General features: G+C 41.2%; 1 long non-coding RNA gene across 1 annotated transcript; it reads right to left on the reverse strand.

Moving 5' to 3' along the window:
• Nucleotides 1-3,116: 3,116 nt before the first annotated feature.
• LOC134757091 (uncharacterized) lies at nt 3,117-25,975 on the reverse strand. Its single transcript, XR_010130701.1, has 7 exons — nt 25,818-25,975; nt 24,440-24,557; nt 16,785-16,906; nt 14,270-14,406; nt 7,076-7,133; nt 5,534-5,764; nt 3,117-3,650 (listed from the first exon to the last, which is right to left on the reverse strand). It is a non-coding gene; the product is annotated as an uncharacterized lncRNA (long non-coding RNA).
• Nucleotides 25,976-26,578: the final 603 nt, after the last annotated feature.

Raw genomic sequence — 26,578 nt, forward strand, 5'->3', positions numbered from 1 at the left:
ATTTGTGATTTGGATACCACTTCTCCAGCTCGGGACTCTGAAGTCTGTGCTTGTCATGCACTTCAGACAGTCAGCAGCCTTCTCACAGGTGAGTGATTATGATGGAGATGCTAATTGGTTTGTTCCACCACCTTTTCCTTCAAAGTGTAGCAGGCTTGCAATTTTCGATGGCCATAGGGAACAGGAACAGCATGCATAAGTGGAATCCACAAAAAATAAAACTGCTTTACTGAATTGCCTCCAAATTCTCCTGGATCAAAAGTGGACTAATTCTAAAAGCAGGCACCAGCCAAATTTGGGGTGAGAGGTGCAGTGGACAGAGGCGCAAGACTCTAGGGCTACTATGCCACATATTTGTTGTTAGAACTGAAGGCGAGAGGCTGGGGAAGGCTGAGTTGCTCAGCCTGAGCTGTGTGATATCGATGTTTTGGACCAACTGGGAAAGGTCCTATTTGGGAGGAAATTACACATCTGGAAAACTCAACTTTCTGCAAAAGCTATGGGCCTTCCCTAATCGAGCCCTAAGGAGCATGAACAATCACTGTCACCAAATCAATTGCACTTCATCACAAAGGGAAATTACCCTGCAACCATGGATCATTTTTGTCAAAACAATAGATAACAAGATATGAGAGCAAACGCACAGCAGAGAGAAGAGATGGGTGGCATGAGACCACCATTCAGACACGGGTGTGGGTTACAGTAGGAGAAATAGTCATGAGTTATAAATGACCCAGAGGAAGAGTGGATTATAGCACAGGCAGATAACTAGGGACACCTCACATGAGATAAATTACTTTTAGTATTGTCCAAATTGGCTTTGTCAACTTCATGGTCCCTCTTCCACTCCCATGGTAAAACGAAGCCCCATAAAAAAGGCCTGGTTCTGGGGATCAGGGCCTTTGGTATTCTTGATCTGCCTCTTGTTCACACCACACCCCAACATTGGCTGGTTTCTCTGGCCTGAGACCCCCTTCCTCAGCATCTGTGAGCATCTCGCATTTCTGCCCAGCCCACCGTGCATTGAGTCTTTGTCTGAACTGTTCGGGGCTTCCTAATTCTTCCCTCTGCCTGTGTTCTCCAGTCCTGCCTTTGTTCTAATCCCCATCCCCACAGGACAGCTCTGGTGTAGCACCTTGGGGCTTCTGCTTGCCAGAAAGTTTTGCCTTTGTCAGAAAGACAAGCAGACTCTACAACAGGCAGTAAAATGTGGAAGGACTTATATTAATGGCACTGCTTTGCACAAACGTTGTGAACGCCAGGCTTCAAGGAATCATATGGAACCAAGGCCAACTTCATTCACCCTCCTCCCACCACTGTTGCGTGTGGCCTCTGCTCGTTTATCAGAGGAAGCTTCACAGCAGGGAATAAATTCAGGGTCAGATGGACCCAGGACTGAATCCCACTTCTCCTCCTTACTAGCTATCTCTTCTGGCAAATCCTTCACCATCCCTGCGCCCAGCTTTCTTATGGGTTCATGGTAAGGGAGGGGTGTAGGTGCTAATAGTCACACCACTTGGGGAGTATGTGATGATGAGTGTCGTCAGCTCTCAAAAAGATGTCATTTTTCATTATTCAGCCAGCAAATATTCCAGTCACTGAGGATATAAGGAGTGATATGATTCCTTTCCAGACAGCTTCCTGTTTTCTCAGGCACCTGCCCTTTGTACTTGGCTCACATGGAAGCAGTCATTGCCTATCTGTGAAAATCCCCGTTGCCCTTCAACTGGGGCTGAACCTGTTGTAGCCTGTGCTGAAGGATGACCTCTTCGACATACTCCAGCAGCTCCTACTCGAATATTGCAGAGCACCGTCGGGGAAGCTCTGTCTCTGTCTTTCTCTCTCTCTGTAATACACATACACATGCTCACACCACTGCCCCCAGTCTGCTCACAGCCTTGGTCATCCCCAGTTAAATTCCTGCGTGCATCCCCCACAGCTGTTACACATATTTTCCACAGCCAGTTCCCCAGCCTCACCCTGACTTTCTCCCACTGGCAGATGACCCTACTCTTCGGGTTTCTGATAAAATTTCTCACTAAATCCTCTAGGGTCTCAGTTTTCTCAGGACCATTTATAGACCCCATGCTTCTAACGTCTGTGATTAGACACATCCCATTTGTTATAGCTTCAGAACCCCTCTCTGTTCTCCCCTGCACATCAGCGTCTCTTGGTGTCTCCATGCATTTCCTCCTCCCTGGAGAGAAAGAGGCTCCCTCTTTCCTATCGAATAAATCATCCTACCTGGGGTTCCAGGAGCCCTCCACTCCCACCCTCTTCATTCTCGTTGAGATGGCACCTCACTCACGGCCTCTCCTCTACGCCTTGTTCCTTCATCCCCTCTCCCTCCACACACACACACACACACACACACACACACACACACACACACACACACACGCAAAAAGCAATTGCATCTCTTTACTGGCCCAGAAACCAAAAGTGCACATATGTTAGACATGGTTTGTATTGATTATTCTGGAATGAGCTATGCATTCATAGAACATTGATTTTCTCAATAGAAATCATAAAGCACTAATAGTATTATTTTCTCTCGCCTTTAGCTTTATTTTTACCCTGTGATGCTATTATGCTTCATTCTAGCTTTTCCTTCAACTCCATACACAAACTTATTGAAAAATATTTCCAAGCATATGCATTTTATCTACTCATATGTAGTTGGTAAATACATATTTGTATATATATAAAGATGTAATAAAACTAAAAATCTTAAGTTGCAAAATATTTTACTAATATCCATTTCCTTAGGATTTTCTTAATATCTATTTTCCACTTTCACCATTTCAATGAAATATGTCTACCCAAAACTACCAAAGTCTAACTGTAAAATCTACTGGTATTTTGTAGGTTTTTCATCCACTGAAGTTCTTACCCTCACTTGTCTGCTGCTGAACTTTACATTAAAACCTTATAATCTCCCCAGTATGATTTGCCACATTCTTGATCTAACCCAGGGATTGGCAAGCTTTTTCTGTAAAGGGCCAGATAGTAAACATTTTCAGCTTTGAGGACCATATGGTTACAGTTACAACCACTCAACTCTTCCAGGTAGCAGGAAAGCAGCCATAAACAATATGCAAAAAAACTGGCATGGCTGTGCTCCAATAAAACTTTATTTACAAAAACAGGCACTGACTTGCAGGCTACAGATTGCAGACCCCCGGTCTGATTGAATTTTAGCTCCTCTTCTTCCACATCTACCATTTCCAACAGACTGAAAAAATGGCACCCTAAAGATATCCATGTTCTCATCTCTGAAATTTGTACATGTTAAATCATATGATTAAAGAAAAGAGAAGTTCTTTGCATATGTGATTATGTTAAGGGTCTTGAGATAGGGAGATTATTCTGAATTATCCAGGTAGGTCCTAAAGCAGTCACATTCATATCCTTTTAAGAGGAAGGGAAAGGGAGAGTTCATGATGCCCACACAGGAGAGGAGAAGGCAATGGGGCCAAGGAGGAAGACGTTGGGATGACGAGTCTACAATGCAAGGAATACCAGCAACCACCAGGAACTGGAAGAGGTGAGCAAAGGAATCTTTCATAGAGCATCCAGATGAAGCCCAGCTTTGGTGTGTGCTTGATTTCAGCTCCATAAGACTCATTTCAAATTTCTGGCCTCCAGAACTGTAAGAGAATAAATTGATGTTGTTTTAAGCCATGAAATTTGTGGCTCTAGGAAACTTACCTCCTTGCTACTCATGACTATTGTCTCACTTTTTAAAAAAATTTTATAAAATCTATTTATTTCCTAGATGGACATTATCTCTTATTAAACAATGAACAAAATATGTGATATGCAATCATGCATTTAAAACACGGAAAGACAAACTAATATCTTAAAGTACATGAAGACAAACTTCAGGAGACAAATATTAAATATATCCAAAAACTAATCGGACCTGGACTTTGCTTACAAATTGTTTAAATGGAAATGGAATTCGTGTTTAAGAAATGTTTTCACTGATGGAAGAATAAATCTAACGAAACCGTTATGTAAAAACATAGATTTACAAAGCCAATGTGTCTCTTAGTTTTAATTTTTATATACCCTACATGATGTTCATATTAAATGAAAATAAAGTTTTAAAAGTTTATCAGTGTAGAAAAAAGAAATTCAGTTGCTCAAGTACTAGTTAGAACTTCATATTGATCTTTCTCCTTTGAGGTGCTGCTCACAGTTTACACCCTCATGTACTTTTTCTTTGCATTGTCAGGGACCAAACTCTTGGACATGGCTTCAAGTCACTGTGGACTTCAGCTTCTGAGTCATGTTTTTCCACCCTAAATCCAGTCATTGTCTTATGATTTTAACACCAAAGAGGAAGTCCACCCAGTTAAGACCTTCTATCCAAGTTCCTTGATTAACCAGATTCCAACAAACCTGGTCTTCGCCTTACTGTGTTTCAGAAATCCACTTCCATGACTGCATTCTTGGCCTTGGTACCACTCTTAAAATTATTATACATTTGGAATATTCAGCTGAAACCCAAAAATCTCTGGCTTGCCCTGCCTGTTCCTCTACCTCCCACTCTCTTCCTCCCAGGACTCCAGAACTGTGGACTTCATTCAGCAATTCCTTGCCTCATTTCTTCCCTGTCCTCCCCTCCTAGCTTCAGTTCCTCCACAGATGAACCCCAGGGAGAAGCACTCTTGCCATTCCTCTGTGAGTCCCTCAATTCTCTTGACCCCTTGTCCCCCCACAGCACTTGGGGTGAAAATTCCCAACCTTGGATCAGATTCTTCCTCCATAGCACCCAAAAGTCATGGTCTCCAGTGTCAGTCGACTACTCAGCCACCCACCCATCGTTCACTCTTAGGACCTCATGTCCAGTTTGACTACTCAGCCACCCACCCATTGTTCACTCTTAGGACCTCATGTCCAGTTCGACTACTCAGCCACCCACCCATTGTTCACTCTTAGGACCTCATGTCCAGTTCGACTACTCAGCCACCCACCCATTGTTCACTCTTAGGACCTCTTGTCCAGTCTTTTTGCCATCTTGGCCATTCTTCTCTGAATAGTAAGTTCTGTCTGAATTTTAGCTCTTTCCTAGAGATCCTACCACCACATCTACTGTTTGTGGGGAGCTGAAAAAATAAGAGTTTCGTGCTTCCCCCATGGTGTCCTGTGTCTAAATATTTTCCTCTTTAATGTAGGCATTGCCTGCTATTGTTCCTGCTTGCTTGTTTGTTTTTTCCTAGCTGTGACATACTGCAGCCTTCATGCATCCAGTTTACAGTTGCTAAACTTTTCTTCTTCTTTTGTATGTGTTTCACTGTAAAGGCATATTTCATTCATTTTCTTGTTTTTAACTTTAATTTTGGATCCTAGCATAGGGCTTCACTTTGAACCTTACTAACAGTGTAGACGGTGAAGCACAGTGAGGCGTCTATGGTTTTCAATCGGCCTTTTCACTTGCGCTCCTCCATGCACCCGTCAACCAAGCCCTCCTTTCTTATGTGTAAACATGCCATGTGGTTTAGTTGGGATCTGATTTCTCTCTTACTCTCTTCATTGTTCACTACAGGGATGTTCTGTAGCTCTCAGCCCGGCCAATTGAAATATCCAGTGGCTCTGGCCTCCATGATTGTAGGACATGGCCCAAATCAGGTCAATCAACACCTTCCACAGAATTTTTGCTGAGGCCATAAAGAGAAACACTCTTCCTTCTCTGGTACCATGGATGGTAAAGGAAATACAAGACTAAGATAGCCAGTGGCAGTCTTTCACGCTAAGCCTGTAAGAGAAAAAGCAAAGCTGAAAGATGGAGAGAAACATAGAACCCCAATAATATAATTCAAACCCTATGAGCCAGCCTTCCACCCCTGTATCTTCCAATTTACATAAGCCAATAAATTTCATTTCTTATTTAAGTTCTTTTAGACTGAGTTTCTAAAATGTACAATTGAAAGAAATTTGACTAAACACCTTCTAAATTGCTTCTTTAAAATCCTATCATCCACCCAGTGTGGTGGCTCACTCCGGTAATCCTAGCACTTTGGGAGGCCGAGGAGGGTGGATCACTTGAGGTCAGGAGTTCAAGGCCAACATGGTGAAACCCCGTCTCTGGTAAAAGTACAAAAATTAGCTGGGCATCGTGGTGTATGCCTGTAATCCCAGCTACTCAGGAGGCTGAGGCAGGAGAATCACTTGAACCTGGGAGGTGGAGGTTGCAGTGAGTGAAGGCTGCGACAGGAGAATCGCTTGAACCAGGGAGGCAGAGGTTGCAGTGAGTGGAGATTGCACCATTACACTCCAGCTTGAGAGATAGAGCGAGACTCTGTCTCAAAAAATAATAATAATACATATATATATATATGAGTTAGAATAGTGTTTAGCACATAGTTACTGATCAATTAAAAACTAATTACAGATGGTCCCCAACTTAACAATGGTTTGACTTATGATAGTGGGAAAGCAATACACATTCAGTAGAAACCATGCTTTGAGCTCCCATATGACTATTTCATCTTTCACTTTCAGCAGAGTATTTAATAAATTACATGAGATATTCAACACTATTATAACATAGGCTTTGTGTTAGATAATTTGGCTGAACTGTAGGCTAATGTAAGTATTCTGAACACATGTAAGGTAGGCTAGGCTAAATTGTGATGTTTGGAGCAACATTCTGTCTCAAAAAAAATTATTTCATCCAATATATTTGTCAAAAGATCTTAACTTCTTTTCATTAGAAAAATAAAAATCAGAAACACAAAATGTGCCCATCAGACAGCGACAAAAAATGGCTTCAGCTTTTCAGTGCACATATCACTTTAGATAGAGAGCAATCAATTATTCCACATAGTTTAAGAATTGTCATTTCATTAGCTGAGAACTTACCCCTCTTTTTTGTTTATAATGATACCATAGTAGATCTTTACAGAATTTTTGCTAACAAAGTACTTACGTCGTGTTTATCACATTCTGTTGATGGACTTTTCTCTGAGGAACATAAAGAAAACTGTCTAACAAATTAGTATCTTTTTCTAAATACTTACTTACAACTATTTTAATAATCTATTTTGAGATTTGATATATAGCTTACCTATTTATAGTTTATGGAGTTCACCTTCTCCCTCTCCTTCCTCCAGTAGCCATAGTTTCTCAGAGATTACAAACATAATTCAGAGATTTAATTTTTAACTAATTGATCATAAATATATATATTCATTTGGAGTATCTGGATACCACATTACAATGCCTTCATCTACTTGAGGTTTCCTCTCGCTAACATTTGTTCTACCTTTTACATTGTGAATCTAGTCTCACCAAGAGAGTCAAAACAGAATTTGAGACCCTCATCCTTCACAGTTCATACTACTGATATATTCACCAAGTCTAAAATCTATGCATTTCTTATTTCTACTTTTTTCAAACATAATAAATAAAGTTTTATCATACAGGTAATCTCCAGTTGGCTTTCTACAATTTTCCTTCATTTATTCATATTTTAGTTGGTTAATAATTTAATTTTATATATTAGTGTTTCGCAAAGTAACAAGACTGTAATTCAGCAAGTGACTACTAAAGTATCAGGGGACAAGATGCTTCCTGCGTTAGATTTCTTTTTTCGTGCAACCATATTATACTTCAGACTCAAGTTGAGTAAAAATAAAATGTTTTCAAAAACCTAGCACTGTGTGAATTTAATCTATGTTTCATTTATCACTTTACATTGTATTAGTTATCTCCACATTTTATAAACTATATAAATTATAATATCTCTCACTATGACATTAAAAGACACCTTTTTACATGCTTTTCTTTTCTTGCATGTAAATCTCTTTTATTTTATTTTATTATTATTATACTTTAAGTTTTAGGGTACATGTGCACAATGTGCAGGTTAGTTACATATGTATACATGTGCCATGCTGGTGTGCTGCACCCATTAATTCATCATTTAGCATTAGGTATATCTCCTAAAGCTATCCCTCCCCCCTCCCCCAACCCCACAACAGTCCCCAGAGTGTGATGTTCCCCTTCCTGTGTCCATGTGTTCTCATTATTCAATTCCCACCTATGAGTGAGAATATGTGGTGTTTGGTTTTTTGTTCTTGCGATAGTTTACTGAGAATGATGATTTCCAATTTCATCCATGTCCCTACAAAGGACATGAACTCATCATTTTTTATGGCTGCATAGTATTCCATGGTGTATATGTGCCACATTTTCTTAATCCAGTCTATCATTGTTGGACATTTGGGTTGGTTCCAAGTCTTTGCTATTGTGAATCATGCCGCAATAAACATATGTGTGTATGTGTCTTTATAGCAGCATGATTTATAGTCCATTGGGTATATACCCAGCAATGGGATGGCTGGGTCAAATGGTATTTCTAGTTCTAGATCCCTGAGGAATCGCCACACTGACTTCCAAAAGGGTTGAACTAGTTTACAGTCCCACCAACAGTGTAAAAGTGTTCCTATTTCTCCACATCCTCTCCAGCACCTGTTGTTTCCTGACTTTTTAATGATTGCCATTCTAACTGGTGTGAGGTGGTATCTCATAGTGGTTTTGATTTGCATTTCTCTGATGGCCAGTGATGGTGAGCATTTTTTCATGTGTTTTTTGGCTGCATAAATGTCTTCTTTTGCGAAGTGTCTGTTCATGTCCTTTGCCCACTTTTTGATGGGGTTGTTTGTTTTTTTCTTGTAAATTTGTTTGAGTTCATTGTAGATTCTGGATATTAGCCCTTTGTCAGATGAGTAGGTTGGGAAAATTTTCTCCCATTTTGTAAGTTGCCTGTTCACTCTGATGGTAGTTTCTTTTGCTGTGCAGAAGCTCTTTAGTTTAATTAGATCCCATTTGTCAATTTTGTCTTTTGTTGCCATTGCTTTTGGTGTTTTAGACATGAAGTCCTTGCCCATGCCTATGTCCTGAATGGCAATGCCTAGGTTTTCTTCTAGGGTTTTTAGGGTTTTAGGTCTAACATTTAAGTCTTTAATCCATCTTGAATTAATTTTTGTATAAGGTGTAAGGAAGGGATCCAGTTTCAGCTTTCTACATATGACTAGCCAGTTTTCCCAGCACCATGTATTAAATAGGGAATCCTTTCCCCAGTGCTTGTTTTTCTCAGGTTAGTCAAAGATCAGATAGTTGTCGATATGCGGCCTTATTTCTGAGGGCTGTGTTCTGTTCCATTGATCTATATCTCAGTTTTGGTACCAGTACCATGCTGTTTTGGTTACTGTAGCCTTGTAGTATAGTTTGAAGTCAGGTAGTGTGATGCCTCCAGCTTTGTTCTTTTGGCCTAGGATTGACTAGGCAATGTGGGCTCTTTTTTGGTTCCATATGAACTTTAAAGTAGTTTTTTCCAATTCTGTGTAGAAAGTCATTGGTAGCTTGATGGGGATGGCATTGAATCTGTAAATTACCTTGGGCAGTATGGCGATTTTCACGATATTGATTCTTCTTACCCATGAGCATGGAATGTTCTTCCATTTGTTTGTATCCTCTTTTATTTCATTGAACAGTGGTTTGTAGTTCTCCTTGAAGAGGTCCTTCACATCCCTTGTAAGTTGGATTCCTAGCTATTTTATTCTCTTTGAAGCAATTGTGAATGGGAGTTCACTCATGATTTGGCTCTCTGTTTGTCTGTTATTGTTGTATAAGAATGCTTCTGATTTTTGTACATTGATTTTGTATCCTGAGACTTTGCTGAAGTTGCTTATCAGCTTAAGGAGATTTTGGGCTGAGCCAATGGGGTTTTCTAGATATACAATCATGTCATCTGCAAACAGGGACAATTTGACTTCCTCTTTTCCTAATTGAATACACTTTATTTCCTTCTCCTGCCTAATTGCCCTGGCCAGAACTTCCAACACTATGTTGAATAGGAGTGGTGAGAGAGGGCATCCCTGTCTTGTGCCAGTTTTCAAAGGGAATGTTCCAGTTTTTGCCCATTGAGTATGATATTGGCTGTGGGTTTGTCATAGATAGCTCTTATTATTTTGAGATACATCCCATCAATACCTAATTTATTGAGAGTTTTTAGCATGAAGGGTTGTTGAATTTTGTCAAAGGCCCTTTCTGCATCTACTGAGATAATCAGGTGGTTTTTGTCTTTGGTTCTGTTTATATGCTGGATTACATTTATTGATTTGCATATATTGAACCAGCCTTGCATCCGAGGGATGAAGCCCACTTGATCTTGGTGGATAAGCTTTTTGATGTGCTGCTGGATTCGGTTTGCCAGTATTTTATTGAGGATTTTTGCATCAATGTTCATCAAGGATATTGGTCTAAAATTCTCTTTTTTGGTTGTGTCTCTGCCCAGCTTTGGTATCAGGATGATGCTGGCCTCATAAAATGAGTTAGGGAGGATTCCCTCTTTTTCTATTGATTAGAATAGTTTCAGAAGGAATGGTACCAGTTCCTCCTTGTACCTCTGGTAGAATTGGGCTGTGAATCCATCTGGTCCTGGACTCTTTTTGGTTGGTAAGCTATTGATTATTGCCACAATTTCAGAGCCTGTTATTGGTTTATTCAGAGATTCAACTTCTTCCTGGTTTAGTCTTGGGAGGGTGTATGTGTCGAGGAATTTATCCATTTCTTCTAGATTTTCTAGTTTATTTGCATAGAGGTGTTTGTAGTATTCTCTGATAGTAGTTTGTATTTCTGTGGGATCGGTGGTGATATCCCCTTTATCATTTTTTATTGCGTCTATTTGATTCTTCTCTCTTTTCTTCTTTATTAGTTTTGCTAGCAGTCTATCAATTTTGTTGATCCTTTCAAAAAACCAGCTCCTGGATTCATTAATTTTTTGAAGGGTTTTTTGTGTCTCTATTTCCTTCATTTCTGCTCTGATTTTAGTTATTTCCTGCCTTCTGCTAGCTTTTGAATGTGTTTCTCTTGCTTTTCTAGTTCTTTTAATTGTGATGTTAGGGTGTCAATTTTGGATCTTTCCTGCTTTCTCTTGTGGGCATTTAGTGCTATAAATTTCCCTCTACACACTGCTTTGAATGTGTCCCAGAGATTCTGGTATGTTGTGTCTTTGTTCTCATTGGTTTCAAAGAACATCTTTATTTCTGCCTTCATTTCGTTATGTACCCAGTAGTCATTCAGGAGCAGATTGTTCAGTTTCCATGTAGTTGAGCGGCTTTGAGTGAGTTTCTTAATCCTGAGTTCTAGTTTGATTGCACTGTGGTCTGAGAGACAGTTTGTTATAATTTCTGATCTTTTACATTTGCTGAGGAGAGCTTTACTTCCAACAATGTGGTCAATTTTGGAATAGGTGTGGTGTGGCGCTGAAAAAAAATGTATATTCTGTTGATTTGGGGTTGAGAGTTCTGTAGATGTCTATTAGGTCCGCTTGGTGCAGAGCTGAGTTCAATTCCTGGGTATCCTTGTTAACTTTCTGTCTCATTGATCTGTCTAATGTTGACAGTGGAGTGTTAAAGTCTCCCATTATTATTATGTGGGAGTCTAAGTCTCTTTGTAGGTCACTCAGGACTTGCTTTATAAATCTGGGTGCTCCTGTATTGGGTGCATATATATTTAGGATAGTTAGCTCTTCTTGTTGAATTGATCCCTTTATCATTATGTAATGGCCTTCTTTGTCTCTTTTGATCTTTGTTGGTTTAAAGTCTGTTTTATCAGAGATTAGGATTGCAACCCCTGCCTTTTTTTGTTTTCCATTTGCTTGGTAGATCTTCCTCCATCCTTTTATTTTGAGCCTATGTGTGTCTCTGCACGTGAGATGGGTTTGCTGAATACAGCACACTGATGGGTCTTGACTCTTTATCCAATTTGCCAGTCTGTGTCTTTTAATTGGAGCATTTAGTCCATTTACACTTAAAGTTAATATTGTTATGTGTGTATTTGATCCTGTCATTATGATGTTAGCTGGTTATTTTGCTCGTTAGTTGATGCAGTTTCTTCCTAGCCTTGATGGTCTTTACAATTTGGCATGATTTTGCGGTGGCTGGTACTGGTTGTTCCTTTCCATGTTTAGTGCTTCCTTCAGGAGCTCTTTTAGGGCAGGCCTGGTGGTGACAAAATCTCTCAGCATTTGCTTGTCTGTAAAGTATTTTATTTCTCCTTCACTTATGAAGCTTAGTTTGACTGGATATGAAATTCTGGGTTGAAAATTATTTTCTTTAAGAATGTTGGATATTGGCCCCCACTCTCTTCTGGCTTGTAGAATTTCTGCCAAGAGATCCGCTGTTAGTCTTTGTGGGTAACCTGACCTTTCTCTCTGGCTGCCCTTAACATTTTTTCCTTCACTTCAACTTTGGTGAATCTGACAATTATGTGTCTTGGAGTTGCTCTTCTCGAGGAGTATCTTTGTGGCGTTCTCTGTATTTCCTGAATCTGAATGTTGGCCTGCCTTGCTAGATTGGGGAAGTTCTCCTGGATAATATCCTGCAGAGTGTTTTCCAACTTGGTTCAATTCTCACCGTCACTTTCAGGTACACCAATCAGCCGTAGATTTGGTCTTTTCACATAGTCCCATATTTCTTGGAGGCTTTGTTCATTTCTTTTTATTCTTTTTTCTCTAAACTTCCCTTCTCGCTTCATTTCATTCATTTCATCTTCCATCACTGATAGCCTTTCTTCCAGTTGATCGCATCAGCTCCTGAGGCTTCTGCATTCTTCATGTAGTTCTCGAGTCTTGGCTTTCAGCTCCGTTAGCTCCTTTAAGCACTTCTCTGTATTGGTTATTCTAGTTATACATTTGTCTAAATTTTTTTCAAAGTTTTCAACTTCTTTGCCTTTGGTTTGAATTTCCTCCTGTAGCTCAGAGTAGTTTGATCCTCTGAAGCCTTCTTCTCTCAACTCGTCAAAGTCATTCTCTGTCCAGCGTTGTTCCGTTGCTGGTGAGGAGCTGTGTTCCTTTGGAGGAGGAGAGGCGCTCTGGTTTTTAGAGTTTCCAGTTTTTCTAATCTGTTTTTTCCCCATCTTTGTGGTTTTATCTACTTTTGGTCTTTGATGATGGTGATGTACAGATGGGTTTTTGGTGTGGATGTCCTTTCTGTTTGTTAGTTTTCCTTCTAACAGACAGGACCCTCAGCTGCAGGTCTGTTGGAGTTTGCTAGAGGTCCACTCCAGACTCTGTTTGCCTGGGTACCAGCAGCGGTGGCTGCAGAACAGTGGATTTTCATGAACCACGAATGCTGCTGTCTGATCGTTCCTCTGGAAGTTTTGTCTCAGAGGAGTACCCAGCCGTGTGAGGTGTCAGTCTGCCCCTACTGGGGGGTGCCTCCCAGTTAGGCTGCTTGGGGGTCAGGGGTCAGGGACCCACTTGAGGAGGCAGTCTGCCCCTTCTCAGATCTCCAGCTGCATGGTGGGAGAACCACTGCTCTCTTCAAAGCTGTCAGACAGGGACATTTAAGTCTGCAGAGGTTACTGCTGTCTTTTTGTTTGTCTGTGCCCTGCCCTCAGAGGTGGAGCCTACAGAGGCAGGCAGGCCTCCTTGAGCTGTGGTGGGCTCCACCCAGTTGGAGCTTCCTGGCTGCTTTGTTTACCTAAGCAATCCTGGGCAATGGCGGGTGCCCCTCCCCCAGCCTCGCTGCCGCCTTGCAGTTTGATCTCAGACTGCTGTGCTAGCAATTGGCGAGACTCCATGGGCGTAGGACCCTCTGAGCCAGGTGCAGGATATAATCTCCTGGTGCACCGTTTTTTAAGCCCATCGGAAAAGCGCAGTATTCAGGTGGGAGTGACCCAATTTTCTAGGTGCTGTCTGTCACCCCTTTCTTTGACTAGGAAAGGGAACTCCCTGACCCCTTGCGCTTCCCGAGTAAGGCAATGCCTCACCCTGCTTCAGCTCATGCTTGGTGCGCTGCACCCACTGTCCTGCGCCCTCTGTCTGGCACTCCCTAGTGAGATGAACCCGGTACCTCAGATGGAAATGCAGAAATCACCCATCTTCTGCGTCGCTCACGCTGGGAGCTGTAGACTGGAGCTGTTCCTATTTGGCCATCTTGGCTCCAGCCCCTTTTTACATGCTTAAAACACATGTATAACCCATTTATATTTTAAATTTTTTATATTGTTGTATGTATAATTTTCCAGCAAGTACAATAATTTGAAATGAAGCAGCAATCTGTAAGCACTAGTTACAGGATTAAAATAATGTAATCCTTATCACAGTTGCACACTTTTAATACCATGTGTGAGCTCAAAGACATTTAGTGATAAATCCCAAATGAAATTGCTGGGCAACTCTGAAGGTTCCGGTGGAAAATGCATTTAGTAAATGTTAAAAGTTAGAAAACCATGAAGAATTGAAATTTACCTTTGATGCTGCTCTGCAGGGTGCTGGCAGTCAGGTAAAAGGCAAGCAGAGCCTGTGGTCGTCACATTCGGAGGCTGCGCATTGCAGAGCCATTACTGGACACTGACTCTGGTTGGTTTTTTTCTCAATTAGATTTGCTTCAATAGAAGAACAGGAAATGTTTCTCAAATAAACTGAATGCTTTTATAAATTAAAACCTCATGTACAAGTAGTTCAACAAACTCAACTGTATTTCTTTTATTTTTTTATTTTTTATTTTTTATTTTTGAGACAGGGTGTTGCTCTGTTGCCCAGACTGGAGTACAGCAGTGCGATCACAGCTCACTTCAGCCTTGACCTCTTGGATTCAGGTGATCCTCCCACCCCAGCCTCCTGTGTAGTTAGGACTATAGGTAGGCGCAGTACGCCTGGCTAATGTTTTGTATTTTTTGTAGAGATGGGGTTTCACCATGTTGCTCAGGCTGATCTTGAACTCCTGACTTCAAGTGATTCACCTGCCTCAGCCTTCCAAGGTGATTATAGATGTGAGTCTCTACACTGGTCTCAACTTCATTTATTTAATTGAATGTTTAGAGGGAGCAACTTAACTCTCAGCAAATTAAGATCTGCCAAATGTGTATGTACACACATACACACATAATTTCACATATAATAGTCTGCTATATATGTTTCTGGTTCAAACTTCTTTGTGGATCCCTTTTGGATGGTCAAGAAGTATTTTAAACCCTCAATTAAATTAAACAGTGTCTTTGTTTTAAATTAGCTTCTTCTTGGTCAATTCAGTCTCTTTTGTCTAAATGCTCAGGTTTGTCTTTTTAATTGAAAAAAATACTATTTTAGTGTATCTACACAATCATTCTTCTCAAGATAGCATTTGAGTACAAAGAAAAACAATGTGTGCTGTGTTAATGACTGAGTCTCAAGTCCAGGCTTAAGTTTTTTGCTGTTTCCTGCACCCTTGAATCATCCATGCCATGCCTGGACTATCCCTTACCACACTTGATCTCTCATAAACCTTCTGGCATCAGCTGATGGAGCCACTTCTGGTAAACTTGTTTCTCTCAACATTGGCCATGAGCAATGTTTTCAATCTCCCCAGCCAACAAGTGTCACTTTGCTCTTGCTGGAGTATAACATCTATGGGGCTGGGTGTGGTGGCTCATGCCTGTAATCCCAGCAATTTAGGAGGCCAAGGCGAGTGCATCACCTGAGGTCAGGAGTTTGAGACCAGCCTGATTAACACGGTGAAACCCAGTCTCTACTAAAAATACAAAATTAGCCAGGGGTGGTGGCGCATGCCTGTAATCCCAACTACTTGGGAGACTGAGGAAGGAGAATCATTTGAACCAGGGAGGCAGAGGTTGCAGTGCAACAAGAGCAAAACTATGTTTCAGAAACAAAAAAACAAAGCAACAACAATAGCAACATCTGTGGGGCTCCGTGGACCCCTGTACCTGGCCCCTGGCTTGAGTATTCTACCCTTTGGCTTCTAGGGGGCAATGTCACCCCTCATAAAGGAATCTTCTTACAGCCCTTCTGGGTCACTTGTTATTTTTCACATCCCCCATTAAGAATGCTCAGTAACTTCTAGATCCCAGTAGGTTCTCTCCTCATGTCCCTTGTGCTGGTGCAGGGAAGGGACATTGTGCAAGACACTTCCTTTCAGATACCAAAACAGGAAGCGGGACAGGAGACCTCTGTGTTCAGCATCAGTCTCAACATAGCTGGGATGTCTCTACCTTACTCCTTCAAGTTTTAGCTCTGTTTGAGGCCCCTACTATTGGGTGCCTTGCTTTCTTCTTTGATTTCCCTCACTGTTTCATAAGATCCTGTTTCCCTCTCCTGTCTGGTAGAAACACTCCTATATCATGTCCCCCTTCTCCTTACCCTGTATACTTTCTGGGTTTTAGATAGTACCTCCTTTTTTTCTTTGCAGGAGCACTAAACTTCAAGCTTAGTCTTAATGGTGAATGAGGTGCAGGCAATTTAATTTATAATGAAAATACGGCCGGGCACAGTGGCTCACGCCTGTAATCCCAGCACTTTGGGAGGCTGAGATGGGTGGATCACCTGCGGTCAGGAATTTGAAACCAGCCTGGCCAACATGGTGAAACCTCGTCTCCACTAAAAATACAAAAATTAGCTGAGCATGGTGGCGGGTGCCTGTAATCCCAGCTACTTGGGAGGCTGAGGCACAAGAATCACTTGAACCCAGGAGGTGGAGGTTGTGGTAAGCGGAGATCGCACCACTGCACTCCAGCCTGGGCGACAAAGCGAGACTTGGTCTCAAAAAAATAAATAAAAATAAATTGTTTTTATGTTTTCAAAATATACTCTGGGTTGCACTATAAAGTGCTGTGTTTAGTGGCTTCTGCCTTGTGCTCATCACATGGAAGTGTGAGCAAGTGTCTTGAGCCATTCTCTAAACTCATCATTCCGTAATGCCTCTACCATTCAGTTTATAAGATGACATTTTCTTAACACAGTCTTCCTAAGATCATCCCACTGCTCTTACCTTATCATTCACTTTCCTAGGCAAGACCTTTCTGTTTTGGACTTACAGCTGCCGTATGAATATGAAAGGAGGAATAACAGGCTGGGCGCTAGAAGAAGATTTCCTGGTGTCAAAATTCTTACCTAATTATGGGAAGTAAGACAAATCATTTAATGTCTCCATGCTTCAGTTTTCTTATCTTTAGTCATGAGTGTAATAACAGTTGTTGTGACAATTAAATCAGGTAATTCATAGAAAATGCTTAGAAAATGCACAGGACCTGGCATGGGATTCGTGCCCTGTGCATTTTAGCTGTTATTACGATAGAATCAAAGCATCTCAGGTGTGGAAAGATGGTAGGTACCACCTTGCAGTGTTTGAAACTGCCTTTAACTTTCCTGTTAAATATTTATACAACTTCTCCTTGAATGCCTCAAGTAAAAGGAGACTCGATACCTTCTAAGGTAATTCATTGTATCATTGGAGAAGTCTGGCTATTATAATGTTCTCCTTTACCTCAAGTAAATATCTATCCCCCTGAAATATCTATTTATTATTCCTAGAAAGGTTTCTTGGGGCCATTTAAAATAAATCTAATTTTACTTTTATTTGAGAGTCCTTTTAATATTTGAGCATAGTCAGCATGCCTGTTTCTTTTTCATATCGCATTTCCTCATGAGCTGAACAGTCAGGTATCTCTAATTGGTCCTCTTACAATATGGTTTAAGTCCCTTTACCATCTGGGCATGGGAGGTCATGTAAGCTATCATGACTCCAGCAAGATCCTGTTATCCTGACAACAAATGGATTAGGAACAACTATGTTTCTTAAAATCAGACTAGAAGCATCCTTTAGCTCTTTGGAAATTATAGTCCACATGCAAACATGGTAATTCTCCTTTTATCCAATGTCACATAGAAATCAGGTGCTCTACAGTTGAGAGTTTTCCAAATAATATTAACCCTTTAAGCACCAAATTTTTGGGGGGTAGCAAGTGTGATACTTCCCCAATTCTACAATCTTATGGTAGATTTTGTCAGTGCATACAAAGTTATAGAATATACAGTGAATCCCAAACTTGACAGTTTAAAATTTGGAAAGTCAGAGGTAACGCATGCCTACAAATCATTGTAGAGCTTGACAGTAGTGATCCATGTCAATTAGAATAACTCTGAGAATGCGCTGCAAGTTTAGAGGTGGGGGAGATCACCTCCATCAGGTGTGGTCAGGAGTGAAGATCAGGTGTGGTCAGGAGTGAAGATCAGGTGTGGTCAGGAGTGGGGATCAGGTGTGGTCAGGAGTGAGTGGGGAGGACTTCATGGTCAAGCGGGAAGACAGAATGGCCCTTCAGAATGGCTAGAGTTTTAAGAGGTAGAAATGTCAAGTATAACATTACAGGAGAAATTGCACTGAAGTGCTGGGGGGGTATGTACAAGAAGTGAGGGAGCACAAAGTGAAATCAGGAAGCAGTGGAACAGCAGGCTTCCATTCAGCAATAAAAATTAAAGTGCAACTGTGCAATCCAGATCTTGCAGTGTTGAACATGGACAAGTCATTTCAGGCCTCGTGGTGTTTATAGATTGTTGGGACAGAGAAATAGAAAGCAAATAACACAAATAAATGAAACAATTATAATTCTGATATTTCAATAAAGGAAAGATACAAAATGTGGTGAGAATATATAACAATAAGTCCCTGTGAGTTCAGAGATGGCTTTCTGGGGTTGACATTTAAGCTGGGAAGTAGGAGTAGAAGTTCCCTGGGTAATATGGAAAGCTGGAAATTAAGAAACTTTACAAACACCAGGAATCGCATGGATAAAGCCCCTGAGGCAGGATGGGGTGTATATTATTGGAGGATCTTGGAGTGGTTAGAGTTCAGAGTGAGGAGGAGATAAGCAAGAGATGGGGGAGGGAGGTCTGATGTTTCAGGTTAATCCTGACAGCAATAGAATTGCTAGGCTTTGAGCACACACTGACGGGCAGATTTGCATTTGTAAATGAAAGGCAATGAATTGAAGGCACATGATGGATTTGACATCCAAGTAGATGAGCTTGCCTAGAGAATGAGTGTGGCATCAAGGAAAGATCACCTAACATTGAGCCATTAAAAATGCCAGCATTAGAACATCAGAGAGTGGGAGAGAAGCTAATTAAGAAGATTCTGAGAGACTAGCGATCGTAAGGACCACACACTTTAATCAACAAGTCAAGAAGTAATTTTGACCTCTTGGTCCAACTCAAAGACAACCATCCTAACAAAAATTTTCCAAATCCGTGGAGCAAAGAGTCACTTCTTCATCCCCAAAAAATTGGCCATAATATTTATTTTTCTTTTCCTTCCTGTCACTCTCTACCCTGAAACATATTTATTTATCTATTTATTTATTTTTGAGACAGAATCTCACTCTGTTGCCCGGGCTGGAGTTCAGTGGTGCAATCTCAGCTCACCTCAACCTCCACCTCCCAAGTTCAAGCAATTCTCCTGCATCAACCTTCTGAGTAGCTTGGATTACAAGCGCGCACCACCACACCTGGCTAATTTTTGCATTTTTAGTAGAGACAGGGTTTTGCCATGTTGACCAGGCTAGTCTCGAACTCCTGACCTGAGATGATCCACCCGCCTCAGCCTCCCAAAGTGCTGGGATTACAGGCATGAGCCACTGTACCCGACCAGAAATATAGTTGTTTACAAACACATCCTTTCTATAGACTGAAAGCTTTCAGTGTCAGAATCTATTTTTTGTTCATCTTTGAATCACCCAAAGAACTGAACAGAGAGATTTGTACATGAGTACTCAGTTTTTTATTGAATTAAAAAAAATGGTCTAATTTGTAAAACAGGAAGATGAATGGTAGATGTGGTTATGCACAGGAGGGATTGCTGAGGAGAGAGACCACAGGCCTGGTACGGAAGTACTGCAGTAGCTCTTCGGGGAAACAAAGATTAATGGCAGCAGGAATAAGAGGAAGAAATAAATTTGAGGGACATTGGAAGAGAAATTGACAGAGTTCAGTGATCTCATCCTATTGTATGATTTAAACACTTTTATACACTGATGACTCCCTTGTTTATGTATCTCATCCTTGCCTCTCCTTTGAGATCCAGACTCATATATTCCACTGTTGACTCGGCATCTCATAATTGTCCCATCCTCAATTCCACTCTTTCCCTAGTCTTTCTCACATTCTTCAATGGCATCACCAATCAGGAATTGCTCAGGAATCCTGTCAGATTCACACCTTTCTCTCATCTTCCCTCACCTGGTTTCATACTGAGCCCATAACCAAGCCCAACTCTACATTCAAACCATATTCTAAATTTATCTCTTCTTCCACCCCAGCCATGCTAGCCTTATCTTCTTTTCTCTGCAGTAATGCAAACGCCTCCTGACTGGCTGCCTTTCCTTTGTCTTTCTGCAGTCCATTCTCCAAATAGCAGCCAGTGATCCTTCACAAACCTGTCAGAATGTGCCATTCCACTGTTTGAAACCTTCCGGTGCCTGCCACTGCACATAGAATCAAACCCCAAGTCTTTATTGGCCCCTACCCTCCTCTCTGACTTCATTGGAATCCCTTTCCAACCTGCCACCCTGCAGTCAGCCCTTCTCAGCTGGGGTTCTTTTAGAGAATGAAACCAGAGTGCCATAAAGCATGTGTTACATATAGTGGCTTCTCTCTTATTCCTCTACAATGGCCCAAACTTGAGAGAATTTGGGAAATAGTCTTGCAGGTCATTTCCTATAGGATTTCATTCTCTTAGGAATCCTGGTGGGTAAGACTGCTGCACACATGGACATAGATATTCTTTTTTGTCACTTGAACATGAATCCTGGCCCCTAGACCTTTGCACTTGTGCTTTCTTCATAAGGATTGCAATTTCCCCAGAACCTCACAGAGTTGGCTCTTTCCAACACTCAGGACTTAGCACAAAAGTTTAATGAAAGGCAGGGCCTGGTGGCTCACGCTTGTAATCCCAGCACTTTGGGAGGCTGAGGCGGGCAGATCACGAGGTCAGGAGATCGAGACCATCCTGGCTAACACGGTGAAACCCCGTCTCTACTAAAAATACAAAAAATTAGCCGGGTGAGGTGGCGGGCGCCTGTAGTCCCAGCTACTCGGGAGGCTGAGGCAGCAGAATGGCTGAACTCGGGAGGCGGAGCTTGCAGTGAGCCGAGATTGCGCCACTGCACTCCAGCCTGGGCGACAGAGCTAGACTCTGTCTCAAAAAAAAAAAAAAAAAGTTTAATGAAAGCGTCTGTTCCCATAGAGGCTTTTCAAAACCCCTATTTCTTTTTCTTTCCTTGTTTTTTTTTTTTTTTTTGAGACGGAGTCTGGCTCTAGTCGCCCAGGCTGGAGTGCAGTGACACGATCTCGGCTCACTGCAAGCTCCGCCTCCCGGGTTCACGCCGTTCTCCTGCCTCAGCCTCCCGAGTAGCTGGGACTACAGGCGCCCGCCACCACGCCTGGCTAATGTTTTGTATTTTTTTAGTAGAGACGGGGTTTCACCGTGTTAGCCAGGATGGTCTTGATCTCCTGACCTCGTGATCCGCCCGCCTCAGCCTCCCAAAGTGCTGGGATTACAGGCGTGAGCCACCGCACCCGGCCAAAACCCCCATTTCTAAGGTAGCTTCACCTCCCAAGCTGCCACTATCCTATAACCCTGTTACTTTCTCCTTATCATCTCTTATATATATATTTATATTTATATTTATTTATATATATATATCTTTGATGCCCTTATCTAGATTTTTAAAATTATAGGCACGAATTGAATGTATACATAGGTAGCTTTCTACATTTATCATTAACATGCTCCTGAGCATTCATTTGGCTTCTATAGTAGACAACAGCAAAAAATGTCTGATTGGAGGTAATATAGTCAATCATAATTTCATTCCATCCATTCTGTTTTTGAGATGAATGCTCAGTTTTTCCTGCCATCTTCATTCTCTGTCCTGAGATGGCAACTGGGGCTCACCCCTTTACAGCATCAATGGAAAGGCCTCTCATTGATCTTTTGCTGAGCGGTTCTGTGCTGCTTGGTTATTGAGCTTCACATGTACAGATTGGCTGCAGTTACCTGTTGCGCCTGCTGTAACCTATGGTCATGACACCCACATTTTTAAAAATCTTTGAAAATAGTTTGCCTCTCCATTTACTTATCTTCCCTGTTCTGCTGCTGCCCCTCCTTTCTGGGGAAGCCCAGTGTCTTAGTCCGTTTTGTGTTGCTGTAACAGCATACCTGAGATTTGGTAATTTATAAAGAAAAGAGGTTGAGCTGGCACATAACTTTGGTGACTGAAGAGCCCAAGGCTGGGTAGCTGCATGTAGTGAGGCCCTCAGCTTGCCTCAATTCACAGCAGAAAGTGGAAGGAGAGTGGGTGTGTGCAAAGAGATTGCATGGCGACAGAGGAAGCAAGAGAGAAACCAAGGAAACAAGGCTCTTTTTAACAACCCACTTCTGAGGGAAATAATCCATTCCAAGAGAGAAAAAGCTTACCCTCAGGAGAGTATTCATCTATTCATGAGGGATCCACGCCCATTCCCCAAACATTTCCCACTAGGACCCACCTGTCAACACCACCACACAGATGAACAAATTTTAACATAAGTTCTAGTGGGGATAAACCATATCCAAACCATAGCACCCAGGAATGCTCTAATGCTACATTGATGATGAAAATTGTGCCTAGGATGTATGTAGCATTGTCAACTGCATTGGTGGTTATGCTCTGGGGGGCAGTGCACACTCCTCCTCCCTATTGTATCAGTCAGGATGGACTAGGTTACATTGTGGTAACAAGCACCTCCCAAAAATCAGTGGCTCAAAAACCAATAGTTTATTTCATGCTATGTTACATGTCCTTCAACTTCATCTGGGGCTTTGCTCTGTATCACTCCAAGGACCATTGGATGTGGCAGTTGTCATCTTGAACATGAAACATGCCATTTTCATGTGATTTGCTTTATCAGCCGAAGCAAATCACACAACATGCCTAACTTTTAGGTTGAGGCAATATACTTCCACTGCAGGCTCAGGAACTATTTGGTAAAGAGCGCTAATTACTCATGATCCCTGCAGTCATCCTGATTGACACCATTTTTGGTCTTAAACTTGAGTGTGTGTGTGTGTGTGTGTGTGTGTGTGTGTCAGAATCACCAGGAGGGCTTGTTAAAACACAAATTGCTGAGCCTCATTCAGAATAGGTGTGAGGTGGGTCCAGGAATCTGCATCTCACAGGTGAAGGCGATGCTGTTGGTGGAGAGAGCTGCTACTCTACAGCTCAGAAGCTGGTGGTTTGTGAGGCTTCTCTAAGAAGCTTGCTGCCTCTGGAGACTCACTCTGGGAATTAAAGCATGTATTGCTGCATTCCCTTAAAGAAATCTGGCATTTCTCTTAGAGCTTATGTTATTGTACTGCTGTTCTACCACAAGCTCGTGCTTGCGGGTAAAGTGCTGGTCGCTCTTGAAGTTCAGGCAATAGACCTTACCCATGTCCAGTCTTCTTTTTCAATAAGTTTTTATTTAATAAATAAATGTTAACAGTTTCTATCATGCAAAGTACACATGCAGTGGCTCCAGCCTCTTTGCTGGGAATCTTTGAAGAGGTTTAACTAGCTAGCAACTAACAACTTTCAAGCCTTTGTAGGCTCATCCTATAAGTCTAATGTGAAGGTTCTATGTAAATGAATGACGGTTTAAAAAACTACTATATTTGAAAGGAAAAACACGATCGATTACTGCTAAGAACATATAATTAAGTTTAGTCAATAAAGTATTCCGTAAGGAACTTGCTTTAATAAATATAAAAATGATGCTGTTTAAAGAGATTTTCATGAATTTTAAACATTAGCCCTGGCATTCATTTGTAATATAGGGAAAAATTTTGCTAAGGTCGAAATTTGGCTCATTCCTGGTTCAAACTTTAAGAAATCCTGTATTATTGGAGTCACATTGGTATAGTTCAGCTCTATTTACAAATCGCATTGGATACATTTGAGTTGGGATGTATAGGGACAGCTTTCCTGAAAGTAGAGCTATTTCGTCAGAATAAGTTCCCACCCAGCTGATTCATCATACCCTGAAATGCCATGCTATTTCTGAAACATTTGGTTAAGCCAGCTGATATTTTTAAGTAGATGTTATCACCTCTCTTCCAAGGCTAAACAAACATATCTGTCTCCACCTAGGCTAGAAGTTTAAGGGATAATATGTGTGCACATTAGACTCATAGATTTTACCAAATGAAACATTCTACTCTACGATAGCATTTCTTTTTCAAAATATTAATCTAGTCTTCACCATTAAGACACAGCGTTCTTTACTTTCATAATAGGTTTTGCTTCTCATTATAAAAATAGTACATATCCATCATCGTAAGTTTAGAAAACACAAAGTGAAAGAAAAGTCACCTCTGATTCCATGGTTCAGAGATATTGCAAATGTATTAGTTTATATTCTTCTAGTCCTTTATTTTTCTTGTGCTTATAAAAATATCTTTTAAAAATGATAATGTAGGGCCAGGCGTGGTGGCTCACACCTGTAACCCCAGCATTTTGGGAGGCCAAGGCAGGCGGATCACCTGAGGTCAGAAGTTGAGACCAGCCTGGCCGACGTGGTGAAACTCCGTCTCTACTAAAACTACAAAAATTAGCTGGGCATAGTGGCACATACCTGTAATCCCAGTTACTAGGGAGGCTGAGGCGGAAGAATCGCTTGAACCTGGGAGGCAGAGGCTGCAGTAGGCCAAAATCGCGTCACTGCACTCCAGCCTAGGTAACAGGGTGAGATTCTGTCGAAAAAGAAAGAAAGAAAGAAAGAAGGAAAGAAAGAAAGAAAGAAAGAAAGAAAGAAAGAAAGAAAGAAAGAAAGAAAGAAAGAAAGAAAGAAAGGTTATTACTGGGTAACCTGCTTTTCAAAAACCAGTATATCATAAATTTTCCTCCAATCCACTAAATATTATTCTACATAATATTAATGGCTGCATTAAATTATGTTTTAATAAACATTTTACATTAACAAAGGAAAACAAAGTGCACTAGCACTTTCTTGTTTAAATCATTGATTGGGAGAGCACTTTCCAGGTAATTCATGATTTATAGCACAAGGCATGCAATAAATTTAGCGGTCATAATGATTCACCAAATTATTTTATGATAGTGACTTCCTACAGAGAAAGGAGCTGCAATAATTGAACTTGAAATCAAGTTCCTAAGATTTGCAGAAAGTTTAAAATAAGTCCATGTACCATATAACTTTCTTAATATTTGCATCTGTAAAATCAATGTAGTACCGAGAGATGAAAGAGATCTCAAGAGAGGACCTAGTTCACCCATTTCACCATAATCTGTTTAATTTGCATATCTTAATTTGAAACATCAGTATACAGAAATCTTCACAGATTTTGTCTCTGATTTTTTTTAACATCTATGAATAAAATTCTACAATTGCCTTTACTAGCACCTGCCTGTGTTTAATAATGTCTACTGTCCATGCCTCAGAAGCGTTTGACCCAGAGCAACTCCATCTTGCATAGGGGCTGGGTAAAAGAAGGCTGAGACCTACTGGATTGCATTCCCAGGAGGTTAGGCATTCTAAGTCATAGAATGAGATAGGAGGTCACTACCAGATACTGGTCATAAAGACCTTGCTATTAAGACAGTTTGCAGTAAAGAAGCCAGCCAAAACCCACCACAACCTAGACGGTGAAGAGAGTGACCTACAGTCGTCCTCGCAGCTTATTATACGCTAGTTATAAAGCATTAGCATGCTGAAAGACACTCCCACCAGCGCCGTGACAGTTTACAAATGCCATAGCAATGTCAGGAAGTTATCCTATATGGTCTTAAAAGGGGAGGAACCCTCAGTTCCTAGAACTGCCCACCCCTTTCCCAGAAAACTCGTGAATAATCCACCCCTTGTTTAGCAAATAATCAAGAAGTAACAATAAGTATCATTGGTTGCGTAGCTGAAGCTGCTGCTCTGCCAATAGCGTAGCCATTCTTTATTCCTTTACTTTCCTAATAAACTAGCTTTCACTTTATGGACTCACCCCGAAATCTTTCTGGCATGAGATTCAAGAACCTTCTTTTGGTGTCTGAATCAGGACCCCTTTCTATTAACACATGAATTCATTGCATCTCCCATATAACTTAAATCTCTCCCACTGCGTTTTGGCTACCTCCCTGCTGCCGCCTCCTCTGTTCATTTTACTGTAGAGGAAGAACATCTGGTTGCTAATTCTTTCTTTCAAAGATGCTTTCCAATGTGTTGATGAGTAACTTGCAGAGTAGAATAGACCTGCAGGTGGGCTGCCAGGCATTCCAGCTGAGATGACCGTCAACAGATCAGACACACGATACCTTACTGAGTGGTGTCATTTCCATTTCATATTTATTTTCACCCGCTGGGTGTATGGCACTCTAAACGAAGTGTTTACCGTGAAAGCGATCTTGAGATTGAGTGAAACCAGTGTCACTGAACGTGCTACTTAAGTCTCCATTGTAGAATATTTGACACCGTTGAAAGTGATAAAATGAAAAAACATTTAGAAGTAGCTACTTCCCCTCTGTGTTTACTCAGCCAGTGAGGGCTAATTGTTGTGTTGACAACCCAGGGCTTCTACTTGGCTAATTCTGTGATCTTTTGAAATGTTAATTACAGTTTCCGTGATGTCATTGTTTCTCCTTCCACAGTTTTAGATGAAACGGGGTACCTTAACTTTATCTTTTTTTAATGAGCTAACCTGACTGAAATGAATTGATCTTTTACCTCTTCGCGGGGAATCTTCTGTCTGGGACACATGTGTGGGTT

This window comes from Gorilla gorilla, chromosome 14 (assembly GCF_029281585.2).
Source record: "Gorilla gorilla gorilla isolate KB3781 chromosome 14, NHGRI_mGorGor1-v2.1_pri, whole genome shotgun sequence".
Classification (NCBI taxonomy): Eukaryota; Metazoa; Chordata; class Mammalia; order Primates; family Hominidae; genus Gorilla; species Gorilla gorilla.